The 23,503-nt window shown below is 44.2% G+C and overlaps 1 protein-coding gene across 15 annotated transcripts in view; it reads left to right on the top strand.

The window, feature by feature from the left end:
• The first annotated feature begins 272 nt into the window (after positions 1-272).
• The window catches only part of HIVEP2 (HIVEP zinc finger 2), a 124,933-nt gene continuing 101,702 nt past the window's right edge, over positions 273-23,503 (top strand). For 2 of the 15 annotated variants that reach the window (XM_015858312.3, XM_085543507.1), the window contains exon 1: positions 508-954. The gene's annotated coding sequence lies outside the window, so the exon portion shown is untranslated. Of the gene's footprint in view, positions 955-1,451; positions 1,553-1,627; positions 1,800-1,846; positions 2,323-23,503 lie in introns of those variants that run through there. The other 13 variants (XM_015858321.3, XM_085543502.1, XM_015858319.3 and 10 more) reach the window with 12 other exon arrangements.

The following is a 23,503-nucleotide window of genomic DNA, read 5'->3' on the forward strand; positions in this document are numbered from 1 at the left end:
CGGGCGGCCCCGTGAGAAGCGGCGGCATACCCATATGGGTATGGGGGGGGACGGTGACGGGGGCGAGAGTCCCGGGGCCGTTAGCCGGGCTGAGGCCGAGGTCTCCCCGTGTTGCGAGGGCGGCCACTGGGCGTTAGGAAGGGCCCGGGGCTCTCGGGGGCAGCGCCGCGCCCCCGCGTGTCCCCGAGCGTCGGGGGCGAGCGAGTGTCGGCCGGCGGCGTTCCGCTCGCTGACAGCTAACGTGATCCCGAGCAGCACAGAGACCGGGGGGCGGCGCAAGGAGACTCCCACGTCCTGCGAGGAAATTCTCAGGCCGGAGGACGCGCGGCCCCGTGCATGGCGAGCCGGGACCGGCTCTCCTGGGAGTTCCCTCTGCGGGGAGGGAGGGGGCGGGGGAGCGGCGCTCTCCTCCGGCGGGGAGCGGCCCAGGCCCGGCCCCCTGCCCCCCCCACGCCCTCCCGACGCACCTCTCCCTCTCCCCGCGCCGCCTCGCACACACACACACACACACACACTCACACACTCACACTCACACACAGACACACGCGGGCGGTGCCCATCACCCCTCGGCCGGGCGCTGCCGCTCGCTCCCCGCCGGCGCGCGGGGGGACCCGGTGACGTCAGGCGCGGCGCGCTCCCCGCGCTCGCCGCCCTGCAAGTTGTGCGCCGGGCAGCGCTGCCACCAATAGCCCGGCCGAGCGGCTGCCGAGCGAGAGCGGCTCCCGCTCCATCTCTCTCTCTCTTTCCCTTCCGCCCGCCGGTCTCTGCCGTGCGGAGGGAGAGCGATGAGCTGCCTTAAGATAAATACGTGAAACAGACGCCCCTTTGGCCGCTGGAATACCGCTGTCCGTCTTTATATAAAGCGACGCCGCCGGCCGCCTCACTCCGGCGAGGAGAGACGGGAGCGGAGGCAGCGAAAGGGCACCGGGAGGGCTCTCGGCGGCCACTCGCCAGGTGAGCGGCAGCGCTGCCGCAGCCGCCCCCCGCCCGGCTGACAGCGGGGGGTGGGGGTGGACGGCGCGGGGCCGGGGCTCGGCAGCGGGGGCCGGCGGGGTGCAGGCACGGTGCGGCGGGCGGGGGGCGCGGGTGTCACGGCGCGAGCGGCGCGGGGAATACCCGGCGACCGTATGCAGATGAGGGCAGCGCCTTGCGTAATGCCCTCCCGCGGCGGGGAAGGGGCATGGTCACCGGCGGGCGGCGAACGGAGGGAAGGGGGAGGGGGGGGCCGCGCTCTCCTGGCGGGGGCTCCCGGGGCCACCCGGCGCGGCGGCGGCGGCCGCAGGGGGGTCGGGGCGGGGGGGTGCGGGGACGCCGGGCCGCGTGTGCGCGCGCTGCGCCTCGGCGGCCGTTCCCCGAAGTGGGTGGGACGTTGGCCCGTTCCGGGAATGTTCCATGACGTGTGAACGCCACAGGAAGGGGGTTAACGAGGGGCTCGGCTCGGCCGCCGCCGGGGCCCGCCCGCCCGCGGGGCTCCCTCCGGGAAGCGGCCGGAGGCGCGGGGGCTGCCGGGGGCGAGAGCCCTTATGTAACCGGAGCGGCCGGCGGCTGTTATGTAAGCGGCACGTCCGCGCCCGGCGAGGCCACCTCGCAACGCCATCCCGGGAGGCGGCGGCGGGTCCCGGAGGGGCGGGGCGGGCGAGGCCGGGGAACCCCGGGCCGGGCTGGGCCGTGCGGGGGGAGCCCGACTTGGCACCCCGCGATAACGGCGCTCAGCGCTCGGTTTCCCAGAAAGGGAACTCTGTTCTTCGGATTAGTCGGCGCCGATGGACGAACGTTGTTTTGATGTGTGCGTGTTTTGGGTTGGTTTTGTTTTTTTTTCATTTCCTTCGGTGTGGATATGGCAGGAATTAAATTTGTGTTCGCGTATTAAAGGGCTCTTATTATTATTATCGCAGTAATTCTCAGGCGGCTTTTAAAATCAATAGCCTCGGTGGAAACATGTAGCTGGGTAATTTCCCTCCTCTCCTATAGAAACGGAGCAAACTTTACTGTAACCCTGACCTTGCTCGTACGTTACCGAGCAGGAGCACGCCGCGTTCCCTCTTAGCTGAGGGTACCGCTCTACTTGCTCCTTGATTTGTTCGCTTTCCCCCCACCCGGGCTGCGGGAGCCGAAGGAGCTGCCGGCCCCAGGCCGCCCCGGGTTGCGGAGCCCGCCGTGCTTTGGCCGTGCAGGCGATAGGTGCCAGGCTCGGGCAGCACCGCACCGAGTTTGCAGCCTGTGGACGTGCTGGCGTGGACAAACGGTAACCGGGAGATTGTATTCATTAACAGCTGAATGTTGCCTTACCCTTCCAGTCAGCTGATGCTTCTGAAACTTTAGGTATGGATTATGTGAGATTTCCTTTTTTTGCATTGCCTCGTCTTCCAAAAAGCATTTGCTGTGTAGGTGAGGCTGGGAGGCTTTTTCCCACGTGAGCCTTTCAAAGTCACTGCCGTCTCCACTAAGTGCATTTAAGGCTGCCGTGGTTTTCAGCCGCGCAAAGGACAGCGGCAGGGCAGCGTGGGACAAGCCAACGTGCTGCCATCGCTTTTGTCGATGGAGAGATCCAGCACTGAAGGTCTGCAGCATACAGCACTGCCCCGGCTCCGCATCCCACTGCAGTGGTGTCAGCATCGCCGCTGTGCCGGGAGCAGCAGGAGCAGCGCCTGCCCCGAGGCACCCGTGCAGGAGACCTTTAATTGTGCACCCAAACGCGATGGCGGTGCAGATCTGCGCTTTGCAGGCAGATTTTTAGATTCTCAAGTGACTGATTGCCTCATATGCGAGATCTGTTTACAAACCTTCTTGTTACTATGAAGACAAAACAGAGAGCCATATGCATTCATGTGGTCCTTGCTGAATAATGGTACATGTGTCTGCCTGAGCCCTTGGCAGCGCATCGTGTTTGGTTTGTGCGGTAGCACCCCACAAGGCCATTCTTTGGGCTTTTAACTGTTTGTGATACAGCCGGCCATTGGTTACAAGGTTAAACTTTATGATAGAGCTGGAAGTTTTTTAAGCCTGAAATGTCACCGTTTATTCAGGTTGCTGTTTTTCTGAACTAGGTTCACAGAAAAATGAAAGCAATGAGTACCATTTTGCACGGCCTTCCTCTCATGGCTTTCAAGCCACCAGCAGGGGAATTGCTGGTAGGTGAGGGGAGTCGGGAGCTGTGTGTTGTGCGTGCTTAGCTAATACTGCAACATGTCCCATCCAGGAGGTCAATGCTTGCTGTTTGTGTATGGCTGTAGTTGGGAAGGTCGGTTATGTGGCTTGTCAGGTGTTATGACATACTAGCGAGCTATCTTTACATTTCAACGCGGTGTGGTTTCGTTGCATGCTGTGGTTGGCTCCACTGATGATAATGCTGCATCCAGCTCTGCAGGTGGGTTCAGCAAACAGCCCCTTCAGATCATTCCCACTTGATTCTGTGTGTCACAATTCCAGGTACTACCATCAGAGTGGAGCTCTCGCTGTCTTTGCTCCTACTTTAAGCTGGGTCCAGCAAGGGCTGGTTCCTCATATTGTGATGAGGGGACAGTGCTTTACTTGCCTCACCTCGGTTAATGGATGAATGGATGAGCACCCATTTATAAACCACTGGTCTTCCCAGCGGGAGGGATGATGGGTTCCAGTCTTCAGGAAGCATTAATTGCTGATCCTCTTGGGAATCAACAAATAGGCTGTGTACCTTTGCTCTCTGAAAAGTCTGATAAGTTAAGGGGAAAATGCTTTTAAAATTATTTTATTTAAAGAGACTACTTGGTGTTTTTTTTTTTTTCTTACCAGGTTTCATAAGCAGCATCTGTGAAGTAGTGTGCTATGGGTTAGAACAGCTATTTGTGAAATTACTTGGTTTTCAATTGTAACTCCCCTTTGTCAGTAGGAGGAACTGTCTGGCAGTTCCTGAAGAAGGAAAGAAACTGTGAGGGGGGGATGCAAGCTAGATAGAAAATGGAGAATGGTGTTTTTCACCGGTACACTTTGATCAGTAACTTTGGGTGCTGCTTTTAATTGAAGTAGCACAGAATTCATAAGAATGTCGGTTTCAAGCTGTCTGTGCCATTTTATTTGGAAATAGCAGCTTTGTACGGTTTTGTTTCTCTTTGCAGGGAGACTTTGCAACAGCAGTTCTATTTCAGCAGGAAGTATTAAAAAGCAATTCATCGAGGCTGTATTTTTCTTAAGTGAAATTAGTGCTTGTCTGACATCCTGAAGGCAGGAATCCTTTGTAGGTGGAAGGGTTGGAAGTGTTTCCGCTATAACCAACTGGCGACTCTCCTTGGACTTTGAGAAGTCATCAGTCATTGTGAAGGCTGTGTGAACCTCTGGGAACATCCACTCTTTGGGTTCCTTGCTTAAGTGGCAAACGAGAGGCACCACATAATTCTGGTTTATTATAATGAACTTCACTTGCAAGTGAAACAATTGACATTAATTAACCACTCATTAGCAGTGGGACACCCCCAGTAAGATTTGTCCCCAGAATCTTTCTCACCAAGCTGTGGATGTGGAAGAGAGACGGTACGGCTTGGGCTGCAGGAACAGTCTGATGCGCTGTTTCCAAATCCCTTATGTGAAATAATCAGAGGACATACAAGTGTCATGTGTAACGTTGCCTGTCAAATTAAAAGTCTCTTTGCTTGTTTCTTATTTTCCCGCGATTAATTTCTCACCATCATTAATACAGTCTGAATAGGAGTTACCTCATTGTTGTAAGGAAGTGTTAGGCATTCTGGGTGCTTATTTTCATTTGCCTTTTGGGCACATTTGTACACCTGCAAAACAGTACACCAGAGTAATAACAGTTGAATGTGGACCACAACTGTTTATGCTCACAGCATTGCCCATGTTTCCTCCTCCTGCCTTGGGCATGCCTCTTTTACTGCTTTCTTGATATTGAATGTTGCCTTTGTCACTGATTGCTGTGATTGTCAGCAAAGTTGTTCATCTGAGTAAGCCAAAATCTATACATGCTGTTTTTTGTCCCCCCCCTCTTTCTTTGGATAGGAATTTCAGGGCTCATGCTCCAGAAGATATGATGGTAGTCTTAAAGTTCTACATTACAACAATGTGGTTGTAATTATCTGATAGAAATTCCCCCAGCATTTGGTTGTGCTGCTATGATGATTTTGCGTGGCCATTTTTATCCTTTTTCCTGCGTGTTTATTCACATTCTACTCATATCAGAGGAGTTGAGATCTCAACAGGAAAACCGTAGAACTTCTAAAACTGATGTGAAAGCTGTAAATATTGTACAAAAGTAATTGGGAAGGTGTTTATGGCCACTTCATGCACACATGGGTTTGATTTGTTGCGCCTCAATTTGTGTAACAGAAAACAATTTTACTGTGGGTTTTGGTTTTTATTTCATTTTTACTTGTGTTTGACGGTTCTCTTCTAATACACTTCTGAGGTCTGAAAAATGCCACTCTAATATGAAAGAAATTTCTGCCTGCAGTATTAAGAATATAAGTTCACTTTGTTGCAACCTCAGTGAGCTGTGATAAACTCCTGCAGCTCTGGCTGAAATCTCTCATTTATGGGAGCTGTCAAGAGGTGACATAAATAAATAAGAGTGTATGGTAATTATTAAAAGTTTTGTTTTAATGGCTCTTGTGTTATAGAGGAGGAAGTCCATGTTTGGTTGCTGCAGAAAGTTTAATTTTTAAATAGCAGTTTATAGTAACTTCTGTATGAAGGAGAGCAGATGGGTTATTTGCATGCGTAGTTCAGTTCAATAGAAAAGTAAAAACTAGAGGAGCCGAGGGGAATTGAAATTGGAAAGTCAGACAGCATTTAAAGGTAATGCAGTAAAATATTTTGATACTCTTTGTGAGAAAACCTCACGAAATACCAAAGCAGGAAAAATAAACAAGAACAAAAACTGATTATTTTCTGCAAGTTATAGCGCATGTTGGACCTTTATTTGGCTTCAGAGGGTTGGTGTTGCTCCTGGGCTGACCAGGCTAACCTCATCCTCCCTGGACACTGGTGGTGTACCTGGAACTTCCCAGTGCTGGGTTTGGTGGTGAGCTGCTGCTGGAGTCTGGGTGTGCGTTCCTTCTCGAGTGGTTTATGAAGAATTAGTGATACGGAATGTTTTCTAATAAGCAATTTAAAAGGCTGAAAGAAATATCCAATTAGGTGTCGTAGAACATGATATCATCTCGGAGAATGTAATAGAGCAGAATGTTTAATTTTGTTGAAATAAGATTATTTAATGAACGGTTTTTCCATAAAGCAGTGTCTGTGCTTAGGCAGAAAGCAGCTTTGTGTTTTAAAAAAAAAGCTAACAGGACAGATTGGGGTTATTAGAATTAGTCTTGTTAGACAGTGTGTATTGTTCTTTTCTGTTAAATTCAAGAAATGGCCCATTCTCTGTATTGATATATTTTCTATTTGTGGTTTGCGCTAAAACAAAACACGTGTAGTGTGTCAAGAAATAATAGTATGAAATAATTACTGGAGCTACCCATCCTTGACAACAAGGCATGACACTATTTAGTTTATAGCAAAAACCATTTAGTTTAGACTAAAATCGGTATTCAGCAGAGACTGAGCTGCTGGCATCTATTAACAGTGTTCGTCATTGTGTGGCATTTGAGTGCGGTCTGTTCAGAAGGGTCCTCAAAGTATGTGGAGTTTCATGTCCTGTGTCTTTCAGAAACAGCTAAAATAGTTCAGTTACCTGGAAAACGTATCACTTTGTGCTCTAACTACTGCCAGTTTAGGTGGTCTTTGTGGGTGATTTTATATCATCCTGGACACACATCGGCAATGGTAAAGAAGCACTGTAGAGATTAGTGTAAGCCCGTCTGTTGCTGACATCCGTGCATGCTGACAGTGCCTGACTGCATCCTCTGTGACAACTGCGAACACACATTCATCATGAGATTTGAGTTTCTCAAACTCTACTGCTAACATTATAGAGGAGAGGGTCCAGTTCATAGTCTTCTGTAACAACAGAGAGAGACAGTTTTGACTTTTTCCCATTTTACATCAGCTATGTTTAGGAAGACAGTCTTTATAGTTGGAAATAGTTCTCTAGTGAGAGAGTTACTTATATTTGGCCAGATGTTGATAGACTCCTGCAATTAAATCCCAATGCTCTTTTAGTCAATAAAAGTTTCTACACGGGTAAAGGTATGATTAAACTATGAACTTGCAGACTGTAATGTCAGACTTCTTGATGCTGTGTGATATGATAGTCTGTTTTGATGCCCAGGGAAGGCCACGATACTAGGCTCATAGTAGAGCAGCTTTGCTTTGACATCTCTGCAAAGTTACGTGAATACAATTGCTTTCAAAATTCTTAGTAAAATTGTGTCAAACAGAATTTGTAGCCCATTCTATTCTTACAGTAGCAGCAAAATTATTTCAGAAGTTGGAGAATATTTTGTCTGTTCTGCTTGGTTGGAAATTTTGTTTCCTTAAAGCTCAAATAATGGGTAATCTATGTGTATTTAACTGTGATGTGCAGTTGTGGTTAAGTGTAAGGGTAGGAGTCATTTATAATACACTTGGGTTGGAAATGATGTTAGTGAAATGGTGCTTTGTGATGTTAGCATGAGGTCAGTGAGATAAAACTTCACAGGATGGCGTGTTTTTGAGAGCTAGAGCAATTCCAAATATGTCTGTACCTCCCTGGTTGTCTGGTGTTTTGAGGGTGAAGGAGTTAGGATGGAGCAGGCAGTAACATTTGTCTATTATAAAGTTACCTGCCAAACTTGATACATATTACATACATATTGTTCACATCATTATTTTTAATATCGATCTGATCTACTTAATTACTAGTTAAAAATATATACAAATCTTTACTTGTCTTTGACTTAATTTATCATAGTGAGCAGTGTTAATTATTGGTAGAAAACTACCGTGCCTTAATAAAACTACTGCATAAGATGGTGGGTGTAACTAATAGTACATGTTTGAGACAGCTATACTTTTGGAAAGAAGTATGATTATAAGTTAGTACTGGTACATGATAGTATGAAAGTTTCCACAGTACGTTTCTATGGTTTAGTTTGTTATTGACAGGACGTTGTCCACAAAATGTCAGGAGACAAAAGGATGACAAAGAACATTAACATTCTCTGCTTTGTTTTTAGATCAGCTCATTAATAGTTGAAAACTGTTGTCAGATAGAATAATAGAATCATGGAATGGTTTAGATTGGAAGGGACCTGCCCATGGCAGGGTTGCCACCCTGATTCCATTAAGTTGGTTAATGGTCTCTATGTAGGCGAATATTCATCACTCTGTAGTGCTTTTATGAACAAGCTCAGCAGAGAGGTGATAGAGTAATAAGGAAGGAAATGAGCTTATATCAGGTCCTCCAAAACCTCTCTTTTGGAGCAAAGTCAACATACAGCATCATGTAATGGTGAAGTAGCTTTCTGTAGGCATGTCCTGGTTTTCCTTCCCTTGCTCTCCAGATCACTCTCTGTATGGCAGGCAAGAGAAAGACACGCGTGACTGTGCAGTTCCTTTATACTTACTTCTCCAAAACTTCAGTGCAGCATATTTTCCTCAAATTGTGTGAAACCTTATAATTTACTTCCTTTCCCACACACTGCCATAGTAATTAGAGAAGAAAGTGAGGAGAGTGCTAAATAGACATTTCTATATGTACAGTGAATGAAAGCCTGGAGGGGAAGTTTAATAATATATTAAGGGGAGGTTTGAGGTGTGACTGGCAGTGGATTATAATTGTCTTCAAGAAGTTACTTTTGTCAGATCAGGTCTCCCTCTAACATTAAGTCCTCAACCTAAAAAATATTAGTATTTCACCTATAAGGTTCCTGTCAAACTGTAAACCATAAGTGCTTGTTTTGATGAGTAACTAAGATTCATTAAAAATCACCATCATGACTGTGTTAGTAGCATCCACTGGTTTGCATTGATTCCTCCAGAGAAGAATTACCCTTAGAATACAATGAGAAACACCTTATCTTGCTTAATGCTTGCAGCTAATTTTCTTTACATTTGTTTATGCACAGTTTTGATTTATTTCAGTTGCAGTATCATTTGATCCTGCTCAGTAGTTCAGACCACTTAACTAGCAAGCAAGGTAATAAATTAAACCAATTTTGGACAGACTCTTTCCGTGTCAAGTGGGCTGTCTGGCAAACCATGAGTATAATAAATAGATTTTGTGGCTATTTACAGACTTATGTACTAGAAAACAGCTATGCTTCCCAGTTTCATTACGTAACTTGAGTGGTGGGGTCATACCCGTGTTTCTCTTGGCCAAAGAAATGTAGTTCTGTACTGTACCCTACATACCTTGTATGCTTGCTTGGTCAGTGAAACCTCATCACTTGGTTCTGGAACTGCTTGTGAAGAAGACTTGAGGAATCTGTATTTCATCTCAGCTTGTGCATGCTGCCATTTTTTATTTTAGTGTGGCCTCATACATTCTTGTTTGGAATGGTGTTATTGCCGAGGCTTTTAGGCTTTTTTGTTTGTATTTTCTTGTGTTTTTTTTCTTTCTTTTTTTTCCCCCTGCTTGTATTTTTCAGCATAACAAAACACCACCACCACCAAAAAAACCCAACCAAAACAACAAAACCCAAACATAAGAAAACAGTGCTTGTAATAGGACTGTGGTATAACTGCTCGGTCATATGTATTTTGTCTTCCATGTGAAACAGCAATGCTAAGCTGTGTTTGCTTAACATTGACTTTTGGGTTTTTCTTTGCACTTCCACACTTCTAAATGAAGTTTTAAAAGAGCCTTGTACCTGTTGGGTTGATTAAAGAGGAGGTGAACTTTTTTTTTTTTTTTAATGTATTACAACGGAAATAATAATTAAAAAAAAATAAAATAGGAAAAGCCTATATCAACCAAAGCTTATGACTGATTTTAATGTTGATTTTAAAATGTATAACCTTGGGCAAAAGGGGCCAGTTATTGGAGTAGTTCTTGAGTAACCTAATTGTTTGATAAGGATCCTTGCCTGTTTAAGTTGTTGTTGGTTGTTGGAAGCATTCCATTTCTAAATTTGTGCCTTACTGCATACCCTGAGGTATGTGTACAACCCACTGTAATTGCAGAGTTTACTATTTTATTAATTAGAGCTATGATAATATGTTGGCTCATGAATTCCCTCTAATCCAGGTATGGTCTCCTAATTGCCCAGGGTTCTGTAATTCCTTTGTTTGTTATATAGAGGTGATGGAGAGTGAAAGCATGGTCTGAGGAACTCAAACTGTGCCCTGAAGCCTGTAGTTGATGTGCTGTTGCAACCAATGGCTAGAAAGGTAGGATATCTTTTTAACATGCCTGATGAATAATAATAGAATATGTAGAAGTAAACTTACTGTGTAATCTCAAATACCTGAGACTTTGCCAGCTGGAAGGAAAGGGATGCACACTTTAATTGGCCTCCCCAACCATAACAGTGCACCCCTTACTACTCCTTTGATCTGGGTCTCTACTGACTGCCTGTTTGCCTGAGTGGCTGGAAAACTTACATGTGATTTGTTGTAAGGCACGCAACTGTGAGCTGGTGTGTAATAGCAGCTCCTGTTTTTAATGAGCCTTTGGAGTAGTAGGCGTATGAAGATGTCCGGTCCTGTATTCTGTAAACTACATCTGGGTCAAGATAGTAGAGTTCATAGTAAAAGAGCAGGAGGAAGCATCAGCAGAGGGACAGTCTGTGGGGGAGTTACGTAAATTCAGTATTCAGTGTTCTGCAGATCTGAAGAGGAATCATACTTCCCTGTGAAACAGGCGTAGCAAAACCCCATGACCTCGGGTAACTAACACTTGTTCTTAGTGCTGGTGTCTACCTTGCTGATGCATCATCAGGCTCCAGCCCTAGGCTCCCACAGTGCAAGCTGCCCGCCCAGAATGTGGTGGGAGGGCTGGTAAGATTCCCACACAGCACCTTGTGGGCTGCCTCCTTTTTGCAATGGCTAGTATGGCTTTCCACAGTCCCCAGAACTGCTCAGTACGATTTTTGGCTCCTCTACAAGGGCTTTTCATAGCTGTAGCTCCTGTGGCTTGCTGCAGCATGGTGTTTTTCTGGGTTTTTGTTTGTTTGTTTGTTTTTTGGAACAGATGGTATCTTACGTAGAAAGTTACTGTGTTTTTGTATGACCGGTTTTTATTTATTTCCTTCTCTCCCCCCCGTCCCCCCTCCCTGTTTTTTTCTTTGAGGTAGGCTTAATTTTGAAATCAGTGCTGGATTTCTCTTTGATATATTAATGTTTGTGTTTGCGTACACGTGCGGTATTTTGCAGTGCAATGGTTGTGTTCTTGAGTGTTAATGGGTGCATTTTTGTCAAAACTGAAAGGGAAAATAATCTGTGAAAGAAGATCTTTGAAAAGAAAAGTAAATGTCCTCTTAAACAAGTGTTGTACTCACTGGAGTACGGTTTTGTTTTTAAGTCAGTAGATGGGTTTTCTGTATCTAATCTTTGTGTTGTGTTTTTTAATTGATATCATCTGGTCAATTTGAGGGAAAATGCTATTCCCATAAGGAAAATATTTATTCTAAATATTATTGTTGCCTAGGATCTTGTTGAATTCATGAGATACAGCAGCAGTCAAGTTGATTTAATATTTTTAACGTTTTTATAGTGTTTTCTCATTGTTTCCATGAAAGCAATTTCAATAAATATTTTTGCAATTGCTTTTTGGTTTCTTGAAATTAGGTTACCTATTGTTAAAAACTGCAGGTTCCCAAGCATGGCTTTCAGATCTGTTTTGTCATGATTGGATGTTTGAAATAAAATATAAATACTTGTGGAAGCCTCAAAAAGATCACTTGTCTTTTCCCTGCTTTGCTTCCAAAATGTACTTTGTTCTGTCTAGTGAGCCTCCTCAATTTGATCCTTATATGTATGGATCACAGAGGTTTGGTTTCACTCAGCCAAATCACTTTCTTTCATTTGTGTGTGTGTGTTTTCCATGTACACACACACGTACAAACCATCTGCCTGTAGACACTAGTGTATACCTTAAGTGAATGGGATCATCCCATATGAAAGACAAGGTTTATGTTTTCATCCTAAACCCAAGCCTTATCTCACAGCAGTATTTTTTTTCTTTGCAATTCATCATTTTTTTTCCCAGTAGCTTGTGAACATGTGGCCTTCTATGTGGAAGTGAGGTACTGAGGTACATGGGAAGAGAGACTGGGGGCCATTTGAGTACTTTGATAGCCCTGGCTTCACATGTGGTTGGACTGTGTCCTTTCACAGGGGCAGTCACTCGTGATGCCACATCTAGACAGGGTTCCAAATATGGTAAATGTTTCCCTGATGTTGGGCAGATTGGATCTTGTCATCTTCATTTGCCTTGTTTTCCTCATAAAAGCAGCACAAGTTATTTGAATGATCTGTTTATAGGACTGCTTGAGAGAATTCCTTTAATAATGAGACAGTTCAACAAAAAATCTCAAGATAATGGCTTTTCCATTTGCACCTCTCAGACATTGTTTCAAGTGGAAGCAAAAGCATTATTAAAACCCTTGTAAGTAGTTTAAATTCCCTAGTGATGCACTATAGTAGTTTTGTTCTAAGTATTACACAGATGGGTTGTAAAGGTAAAAGTATAATTGAATTTGTGTGGATCTGTGAAGGTGTTAAATATTTTGTAGTAGCCAACTTTAAGAGTTGTTTTCCATATATATGTTTGTATTTGCCACAACCACTTTCTGCTGTGAAGAAGCACACATTTTCATCAGTGCAAAAGGGCACCAACAGTGACACCAGTTCAGTTTGCATGTGTCCGTTTGCTTTACATTTTGAAGTTTAAATAAAAATCCACAATAGATACAGCTCTTCTAAAAATACTTTGGTTGTAATTTGGTACAAAGTGTGTTGTCTAGATGAGATGGAAATTTCTCATGTGGTAAAGATGGCATATACCTGTCTTCAACTAATGGAGCAGGAAGATGTGATTACCTGAAGGCTAGCTTTTGGCACATGGAAGAGTCTATAAGGCTGCTGTTGCTTTCTGTATTCTGTTGTTTAATAGACAATATATGACACATATAGGTGCCCACATATGTGTAATAATGTCACGTTGACAACTTCAGGATTAAGTCTCTAGTTAACGTTAAGAACAAGCAGCAGTAGAAGTTTCTTTGTGCTATCTGGGCAATTAATTTTCAAGATTCCACACTCAAGCTGTCTTTGAACAACTTGACTCTGAAACAGAGGATAGAAAGTAAAGTAGCTTGTATCCTTGTAGAAGGGCGTATCTTTAAAAGCAGCTGAAAAGTTTTGATTGTAAAAATGCTATCTCTGGCTTTATTTTAGTAAAATGAGCATCTAGTAATCCAGTGGTGTTGTATGTGTCCAGCAACAGATACGATTTAATATAACTCTGTGATACAGGCTGGTGGTTCCCTAGTTTCAACTTAAATACTCTGTTTGCTGAGGCTGAAAGTCTGACTTCAGTTGCTGGTGTGGCCATAGGGTGGTTACTACACAAACAGCAGAAATAAACCCATCTTCAGCTAGGGATGGTAGTATGAGGATCGGGATGAATGTTTTCCAAACTCCATATCAATTCAATGTCAAGGTACATTGAATTATGTGCCACTATTTGGAAATTACCTTGTGTCAACTGGAGCACTGCTGCCCAGTCTGACACAGCATGCAGAGGGAAGGTCTGATGTCCCAGTGCCCAGCGTATGCTGCTGGGACATTCTCACTGTGAGTGAATGGTTTTTTCACTATATTTTGATGTGTTGTTGAAACACTAAGAAAAATGGTTCCGGAGAATGTGCTGCTGGTAAGAGTGTGCCATGGGTGCATCCATCGCCCTGCCTGAAGTGAGCGCCAGCTGCAGCTACACTGTTTCCTATGGCTGCTCTCAATGACTGTCCAGCAGTGGATGCAGAAAACTCCCAGTCCTCTCACATGAATCCCTTATAATGCTTTCCATCTAAAAGGCTTTGCAGTGTTTTGTTTAAGAGGGTGGCAGCAGTAGGTAGGGCAGAAAGCTGGCTTCTCCTACCTGCCTGAATGCATTAGTTAGGGTCAGAGGAAGAGTTACTGAATGCTCAGAGGCCATATGCTATGGCACAGCTTCTGTGCCTTCACAGACTTACATACATTCTGCTCTTATTTGCTTCAGAAAGGCAGGATGGAAATTAAATAGAAGCATCTGCATTCACTTTGCTGGGTTGTCAGCCATCTCCAACAAGGGGATCCTTTAGTTTTGCTCTCCAGTTTTTCCCTAAATGCATACAGAAAACATGTTTTACTCCATGGGATCCAGACATGTGTAAGGCTTCATTTCCTGATGCTAGCAGAAATATGGGCTGCAGCAAGAGCCGAGTGCATCCCCACACTGCAGTAATATTCCTTACACAAGCTGAACAAGAAAAACCAGAGCAGCATGGCTCCTGAGCAAATATTGTTTCTAGTCACATAGGATGCTTTGCAGCTGAGCCTGGTAACATGCTGCTCATCTGTTTTGCTGTGCAAGCGCAGAGGAACCGCTGCTGGTTTCTCCAAAATCTCCCTCCTTGCCGCACGTTGGAAACGTCTGAACTTTGGCCCTCAATCTGCTGACACCCTGAGGGAGTGTGAGTGTAATGACGTCTTTGCTTGTTTCAGCTGCACAACAGGAAACACTCATGGCCTCCCCGTCTTCCTGCACTGAGCAGCGCTGCCTTTTCTCCCTCCCTTCCCCTGCGGTGCGGTGGGCTCAGACCCACTTCCAGGTCACACAGCTGTGTGTGTGCCCGCCCTGTGCTGGGGCTGCCAGCTGCTCACTGTCACCTTTGCACTGGTGCCAGGTGTGGGGCAGCTTATGTAGTGATTTTCCCCTGGAGAAGAGAATCCAGTCGTGTTGTAATGGCTCTCTGCACAGCGCTTGTCACTGGATGCACCTCGGCTGGAAGGAACAGGATGGTCAGGCGATCAGTTGCCGTAGGGGGGCACATCTCTTGCATATTATAGAGGACACGCTCCCAGGTGGGTGTGCAGGGATCCTGGAATGTGGCCCCGATATTGCTGAGTAATGTTGAGCGTGAACGGCTGAAGAGAATGCTGTGCCCTGGTGGAGCAGGGAGGCTCGCTTCTTGCAGAGCATCAGCAGGAAGCCTGCTTAACCCTCCTTAGCTGTGGCTTTATGCCTGTAACCAAAACAGGGATATGAGTAAGAAGGGTTGTTGAGAAACACGAGCCTTTTGCAGCTGGCTAAGGGCAGAGCATTTTGTCTCATCAAAGGCAGCCCAAAAAAATTAAAGCGCTGCAGAGTTCGTACAAGAGAATTAATTGGTTCAATATTCAGCTGTTATCCTCTAATGAATGGGGTGCTGGGGGGTCACTTGTAAGAACGAAGTACATATGCGCCAGTGAGTTTGCATATTGTGGTGTGAGATGAGATGCTGATTAGTCTAAAATACAGTGTCCTGCATTCGCAAGATTGAATTAACTTTGAATGTAACCAGTTCTGGTGCGGTTGCTTATTTATTTGGTTAATGTTGTAGAGGCATATTATTAGAGAGCAGCTTTAGTCTGCACTCTGTAATAGGCAAGTTCTGAATTTACCTCATTAAGCTATCGCACTACCTAGCAAAATAACTCCAGCTTGTTAAAAACATCCGTTATGTAACATGAATCATGCATGGCAAGATGCTTGCAAGCAGGGAAAAGCAAGATGTGCTAAGAAATAACAGCGTTCAGCCTTCTGCAGGGTAGGATATGACTGAGTTTGGAAATGAAACCCTGTGTGTTGTTGCTCTCAGCCTTTCAGACAAGTTCCAGCTATTCATTATGAGAAAGCGTCTTGAAACAAAGTCTTGAGATGGGAATGTTTAACAGACAGAAGGGTGAATTTGCTCAGCCGTGTGCAGTCCTTGGAGGATTTTGTATCCGTGCCTGCCAAATTCTACCCCCCTCCTACTTGTTTTTCCTCTGGGAAAGCAGTGTAGAATAATAAATGTGAAAAGTCTCATAAATTAGACTGATTTCATATGTAAAAGAAAATAACTTGATGAGCTGTGATAGCCCCTATAAATTGTTATATAAACCTCCTTCCTTCTTTTAAATGTGCCCCTATAGGGTCATTAGGCATGTATTCAGTAGTCCTGTGCCTCAAGAGATTTTACAACCGGTTTATGGAAAAGGGGAAGCAAGTGGTTCTATGAATGCGTTAGAATCAAAGCAATTGATTTTAAGTCAAATCTCTCTTTCATAATTTTTCCTTGACAGTTTTCTCCGCTGTTGTTCAGTTTTGATCTTAAAGACTGTACTGAGATGCAGAGCCTGGGATAACCTTTTCCTGTGGTGACATGGATACAAAAATTAAATAATATTGGGAAATAAAGCTTTCCCTTTAGGGAGGGAACGGGAAAGATGGCGATTTGGAAAAGGAGCAATTTAATGTTCATGAATTTCTTTTCAAATCATCCTTCTCACATTGAGCAAATGTTTCTGTATTTTTTACATACGTGGATAAAATTACTGTAGAGTGTAGAGAAGCACTGCTAACCGCTGTATTTTGAGATTTTACTAGTATTAGTAACAAATAAGCAAAAGTAAGTTCTGATATTTATGGTTTTAATTTCTCTGCTACCATGCATGCTTATGAACGCAGTGGTTGACTTTGTGTCAGTGCAGACAGCAGCAGAGATGTTACAAGAGGGAACAGGTACATCCATAAGTTGCTCCTGTAACTAACGCCATTGCTAGCGCTCTGAACGTGGAGAACAAGGGATGAACAAGGCTGGATTTGCTCAACACAGATTTTCTCACAAAAGGCCACTCAGATCACGGACAAAGATGTTGAAAAAGCATTATAAGGAAAGGGGATAATGTTGTTCTCATAATGTCCTTATTTTCTAAGCAAATGTAGTGCAGCACCCCTCAGAAGCAACTTGCTTTTTAGGAAAACTAAAGAGAAGTTTCAGTCTTAGAATAATTTTAATTTATCTTATTGAATTGACTTAGTTTTGTATAGTTGCTCATTACAAGGAGAACTATTGTGCCAAGTGTAGAAGTAGTGCCACAGAAGGACACCAACATCTGGTAGGTGGAGAAGGACCCTTTCAGGAATTTGCATGATTGTTAATTAAATACGAAGTTTACCAAATGGTTTTACTTTTTACTCCATAATATTTTTTTGGCTGGTAGTAATGTCCTTTCTGCAAATCTGCCATTTCCTTAGTGTTATGCAGGTGAATGTTATGTAAAGGCATCAAATTAAATTATTGGCTTTTTTTTTTTTTCTTCTTCACACTGACAATAGTAGCAAGGTCACACCATTTTATGATGTGAGTAATTAGGAAGATTGGAGTGTCCCTTGTGGGGCATTCCCTTGCTCAGTTGTGGGAAGTGAGGGCTGCTCTATGGCCATGGTGTGAGGTGTGGGAAGCACAGGAGGGGCTGCCCTTGGTTTCTGCTGGAATTTCTATTGAGATCAGGGCAACCTGAATGAGCAAAGCAGGGCAAACAGGTGGCTGCTGTGTATGAGTGTGGTGGGGTGTCTGTGTGTGCACAGAGATTGGCTTGTCAAGGAGCAGCTCCTGGGGTCCTTGAAATGATTGTCAGAGGTTAATAGCCTTGGTCAGAATGCTCTGCAGAGAGATTTCTTGCCCTGGGAATTGTTGTGCACAATTGTCTCATTTTCTTTGCCTCTCTTAAAAGCCAGTGTTATCTTGTCCATTCAACTCTGTAAAGTATCCCCAGGTTATCAAGTTGTTCTCATATTGCAGCAAAACTCGACATAATTACAGATTCAGCTTCACTATTTCTGACAGCTTAAAAAAATAAATAAATAAAACAAAAAAAGTGAAATTTAATTTACACTAATTACTCAGAACTTGAGATGCTCAGCATGTAAGTGGCTAGGTGCAAAATAGGATTAAATATGTAAAGGAGAAAAATACATCGTGTGTTGCATTTTTTCCTATTTAATGCTCTGTTTGTATGTGATTCCCAAGCCATCTGCAGGAAGAATTCTCCTAGTGGACTGAAGCAGTTCTTCTTGGAAGAAAAAAACAACAGAAAAAGAACATGCTGATAAATTAAAAACAAAGATTTGATCTGAACAGGTTAGGATGGGAGGGTTGTGCTAAAATGTCATTATTGTAGGCTTACTTTCTCTTAATTGTGGTACTCTGTGGTCCCTGGTATGATCTGAGGAGCCAGGCAATGGACGTGCTTCTTCCAGGTTTTGTTGCTGAAACACAAACACTTTGCATCCCCAAAACTTGTGTGTGTGTGTGTAGGGAAAAAGGGGAAATCATCCTCTAGGTAACACTGAAGGTTGTATAAGATAACATCAGAGGTGCAGGGACTGAGCTCTTCATTGCAGCAATGAGTTTTAGTATGGATTTCACTGGAGAGCATTAGTGTTGTTCCTGTAATTGTTCCCAACGTTTCCACTTGTCCTGTGTGAATATAAAACAGTGTGGCACAGTCAGATCACCGTTCATGATGCTTCTTCTCTTTGGGGAATGAGAAATAAAAGCTTTTGTGCAGTCCCAGGTGAGAGTGGCCACAGAGGTGGGCTGGATGCACCATTGCTCCTGCTGAGGTGAGTGCAATGCTGCACTGCTATTGCTATGATGCGCATTTCTTTGGAAGCACCAGCACAACATGCGTTTGTGTTCCAGAGAGCTTGTGTCACCATCCAGAAATGCGTATGTCCTCTCTCTTCACCTCAGCTGACCCTGGCTTTGAACCCTCGCAAATCTTGGAGGTGTTTATAGCTGGGCTTTGTTTTGTGAATGGAATTTGTTTTTCTAAGTGCGGCATGAAGATTTGGTTTATCTGCATGGAGCACACTTGCTTGAGCAGTTGCTTTCCACAGTGCTGCACTTGCAGATTAAAATCTTTTCTGCCGTGGTGTTGCCGATTCAGTTTGTTCTGCAGCTAGTTGGTTTTGCTAGCATGCTACAGTAAGATGCCTGGCTGCTGCAGTGAGAAAGGGAATTGTTTCATTTCCGCTGAGGTGTAGGTTTGAAATGAAACTATTTTTAAGGTAATCTGAAAACTGGAATGACAGTCCATGCTTCAACGCGTGTTTCGTTTCACCTGCAGAACTACTTTTAATTCTTGTGTTTGCACGTGGAACTGGAACGCTTTACACTGACATTAGAAATGACAGCCCTGTGTATATTTTGGTATATTTTACTGTCCATCAGGTGTTGATCAGAGAACTCAGCAGTATACAGCTGCTGTGATGTAGTTACTGTATGTAAAACTCCACCTAAGGAAACACGGTCTAGTGACTAGGTGGATGGGAGGGGCTCAATGCCTGCAGATTCAGTTCCTGGTTCTGCTACACGGCTCATGGGTTTGGGGTAATGTTCACACCACCTTGCACTGATTTTCATGTGAGTTAAATTCACAAGTATGAGTTGTGCACAAAAATACCCTCATTGCACAATATTCTCTTTATATCAGTAACACTTCCTCACCTGACTGAGATGTCACATAGGCAGATGCTGTATTCTGCTTTTGATCTATACAGAGCCAGTAGGTGCTCTGTACTAACACCAGTTGCAAGAAAATAGTGTGTTTTTGGTGTGTTTTTTAGTGGCCATTCTCTGAGCAATCAATAATTGCACTACTTACTCTGAATACATTGCTGTTAAAGACCATACAGCAGTCAGGCTACATGCAGCTTCAGGGCCCAGTTCTGTCTCCTTTGCTTGCGAGTGAAAACAGCCAGGCTAAAGCAGAATCAGAGACTATGGTGCTGAGAAGAGCAACTCATGTAGATCTGGGTCCAAATGTTAATTGCCCTGTTTAGACGAAGGGATTTGTTTTTTCCTCTCAAACAAATTCAAGGTGGACGTTTGTAATTTAAGATGTTGCGTTGAGTGTTAGAGTAAACAGCAGCATTGAAGAATGCAGGGAAAAGATATTTCTGCTGTGGTAAAAATTAACATGGGCAATGAAGAGTACCCTGGTTTTACCCTGGCTTTTTTCAACTTTGTGAAATATGCATTTTGAAGTATTTAGGCAGTTTGGAGCGTAACTGAACTGAGAAAAGTCTGTTATAAGATGGTAAGTGGGAACCCTAGAAAATGTTTGTGGATCTGTCGGGCACAGCAATGCTTCCTTCAGGAGGAAGGCCCTAAGGACTCTCATAGGCCTTGCTTGGAAGACTGTGTGGCATCTGTGGCACATGTGGGTCAGCAAGACATCACAGGCAGCCCCAGAGCTGTGTTAGTTCATAGCAGGTGGTGGTACAGTCCTGAGTAGCCATCAAGGTGCAGGGAATGGGAGCGGGTTATCTCCATCGGTCTCCTCCAGCCTCAGCATTGTAACTTATCCCTCTGTGCCCAAGGGACCGCACAGTTACCTTGGCTTCTGACCAGGTTGGGATGTTGTAGCAGAGCTCTATGAATACCAGTTTGGGAATCAGAGCTGGCTGTGGTGAGCAGTGCTTCAAAGTTAGCCTCTGCTAAGTTCCTTCATCAGCAGCATGTGCACCTCACTGACAGACCTGTCTGGGAAACGTTGCTCATCCCTACTTCATACCCAGACTTTGCAGCCTTTCACAGCCCTGTCCCCAGCTGCTGTGAGTGGGTGATGCCACAGAACTGGGGCTGTGAAGGCAGAAGGGAGAGCTGTGCTACTTTAGGAAATTTAAATAATAAAATGTGTGCTCTTGATACTGTCTACTTCCTATCGTTTTCCCAGCGACCCTTCTGGGCCAAGTATCTGCCAGGTGTACCTTGTGCTTGCTTCACAAAACCTTCAAGTGCAACTTTAATTCCAGGCAGATTCCTAAGTTGTAGTGAAATCCTACACATGCTCTTTAATATAGGCATACATTGTGAATAGAAACAGCTTAATGAGCTGGAGCCAGGGTGGGGAATTTTGGGACTCCTGCTGTTCTGCTTACAGTGTTTTGCTGGAGAATTTAAGGCTGAGGAATGACACCAACTGGATCCACAGAACAATCTGCTCCCGTTCTCACGGATTCCAAATTATTTTCCTTCTCACATGCGAAGCTGTACCAAGAGTTGCGTTTAAAAACCCATCTGTTGTCCATATTATATCAATAGAAAGAAGTCTAAAATTCTTCTAAAATATTCTGGTTACTCACTCCGTGCTGTTGTCATCTGTCTTTCAACTACAAGCCATTTCTTGTGGTTGCACTTCTAGCCACTCAGAATCTTCCTTCCACCAGCAGATGAATCTCTTAGTTGCTAAAAGTGCAGAACTGGGAACAAGACGCTAGAAACTAGCAGTGGATGCTTTTCAAACTTGTTTTTGATAGTGTAAAATAAATAAATTGATGTAATAATTTTTCTTTATCAAGTGCAGAAAATAGTAATAAATTACTTCAAATGTTTTCTAGTGTTTTTTATTTTTATTTTTCCATTATCCTGATGATATTTTGAAATCTCAACAATGTCTATAAATGTCTTAATATAATTTTACACACAAATATGTAGCGTGTGAAGTGTATGATAAGTGCCGGGTATAGGGTGTTTGTAGGGTATGTAGGGTGTTTGCTGCCTGCAGCAGCAGTTTGTTGTGGCTGTGCTGGAATAACAGATACAAGGGATCTTATTTGTCAGTGCCTCACCTTGGGGGACCCAGTGAGAGGTGTAGGGGCTGGGTGGTTATGAAGCAGCTGCTGTTGAAGTAGCAGCAGATGTGCCTGGTGAAGAGCCAACTAGAGCACTGCAATCCACTGCCATAGGTGAGCTGTTGAGCTATGAGTTGCAGTGCCCAAACCTGCTTCCTTTCCACCTTTCTTTAAGGGTGGTTAGGTGTGGCTTTTCGCAGTGTTGCATCTCCACATGCCTATTTTCTCTAGGGATTCTGTGGTGTTTTACCTGTTAGCACTGCTGTTTTTCCCTTGAGGATGCTAATGGGCCCTCTCTTGTCTGTTCAAGCACAAATTGGGATTGGAAGGAACTTCTGGCAACTTGGTACCTTTAAGCTTGCTACATCTGTTAAATCTCTTTAGAGAAATTAGTAGGGAAGAGACAGCTACAGGCATGCCATTACACACAGTGTGGTTGCAGGTCTTTTTTACTGAGGAAACAAGGCTACAAAAGACAACTCAGGAGGAAGGCAGAATGTATTCCTTTGAGAACACTTGCTGAATAAGAAGCACTGTAAAAATGGTGAAATGTTGGAACTGTGAGATACAAATGATTTATTATTTTTCTCCACGATAATATCTGATGGTTTTTGTGAAGATGTAGGCTTCCTAGACTTGCATCTTAAGGCTTGCCCTATTTACAATGAAAGTATCTGGCAAGATTAGGAGCGGTAAGAAATATTACCACGGGAATCAAAGACAGGTGGTGAGATGCCTTCCAGTGTCAGATCTAAACTCAAGGCAGCTGAGAGCTGAGTCCGTTCCTCCATCCACATAAGGTAGCACTCCAAGCACCAGATGTTACGTAGAGGTCAGCCGTGTGATGCTGTGTGAGCCATAAGTCCTATTCTAGACCTTCAGCAAACCTTGCTCCAGGGAAGCTTAGAGTTTCTTACATGTATCTTTGTGTTGTGATTCAGGCTTAAATTTGTTTCATTCTGAAGTTTAAAGGCTCCTTCTGACATAAAGCTCATGGATTTTTTTTTATTTTTTATTTTTTTAAGATGTATGGAATAATATTAGACGCTACTATTTAAAAAAAGAAACGTTGTTGCCTTGCAAAAGTGAATTTCATGTTTCTTTGTCTAATAATGTATTTAGAGCACTTGGAAGGAAGTTCTGGAGTATGGAGATTTCTGCCCTAGGGAGTTAGTATCCTGTGCCTTAGTTAGGTCATGTCAGGCCATTGTTTTGCTTTTCATATCATAAAGATCTTGTGTCTTTATTCACACTCAGCTGTGGACTTGAATTTCCTGCAGAGAGTGGAATAATTAAGAATTAATGCTGTGAAATCATATGTCCTCCATTTGTAGCTGGGTTTAGTTGAAAGCAATTCTTATATAGTAATAAGTGATGTATATAGGTAACAAGCAATGTTTGTATGTGTGGTGCTCAGAATAGCTGAAAAGCAGCACAATTGTTTTCTATATGAGGAAACAGAGAGATTCAATGGTTCATAGAACTTGGGTCTCTGTCTCCTGCCTGATTTCGTCCCTGCCTGCCAGCTGCTGCTTTCCGCTTTGTCTCTGCTGGTAGATCATGCCAGGACAGGGATGGAGTTGGGCACAGTAGATTTTTTGGTCCAGATGTGGCAGGGGAGTTGGGTGGGTATGCAGGAGGTTTTGTCAGTATAAGCCAGTAAAGCAGGCTTATGCATGGGGTGCCAAGGAAGGATGTGCAGAACGCAGAGCTTACTCCTAAAACCTGCTTGTGGCTATGTGCAGTCGTGCAAGCTAAATATGGATCTGGTGAGGAAGGGCAGCCCTGGCTTAAATTGAGTGCTTACATTACTGTGTAGTTGTGGCATGCAAAGGAGCAGCAGCTCCCTAGGGATTGCTGCTAATGGGATGGGCAAAACCTCTCTGTCTTGCCTGGTAAGTCTGGTTTGATGCTAATTCCAGGGTTGGGGCATGAACCTGAGTGATGTAAGTAGTAGCGTCCACAGTCACAGCCTGGGGTGAGCGTGTGCCT

This window comes from Coturnix japonica, chromosome 3, assembly GCF_054131305.1.
Source record: "Coturnix japonica strain WE chromosome 3, WE-NBRP24, whole genome shotgun sequence".
NCBI lineage: Eukaryota > Metazoa > Chordata > Aves > Galliformes > Phasianidae > Coturnix > Coturnix japonica.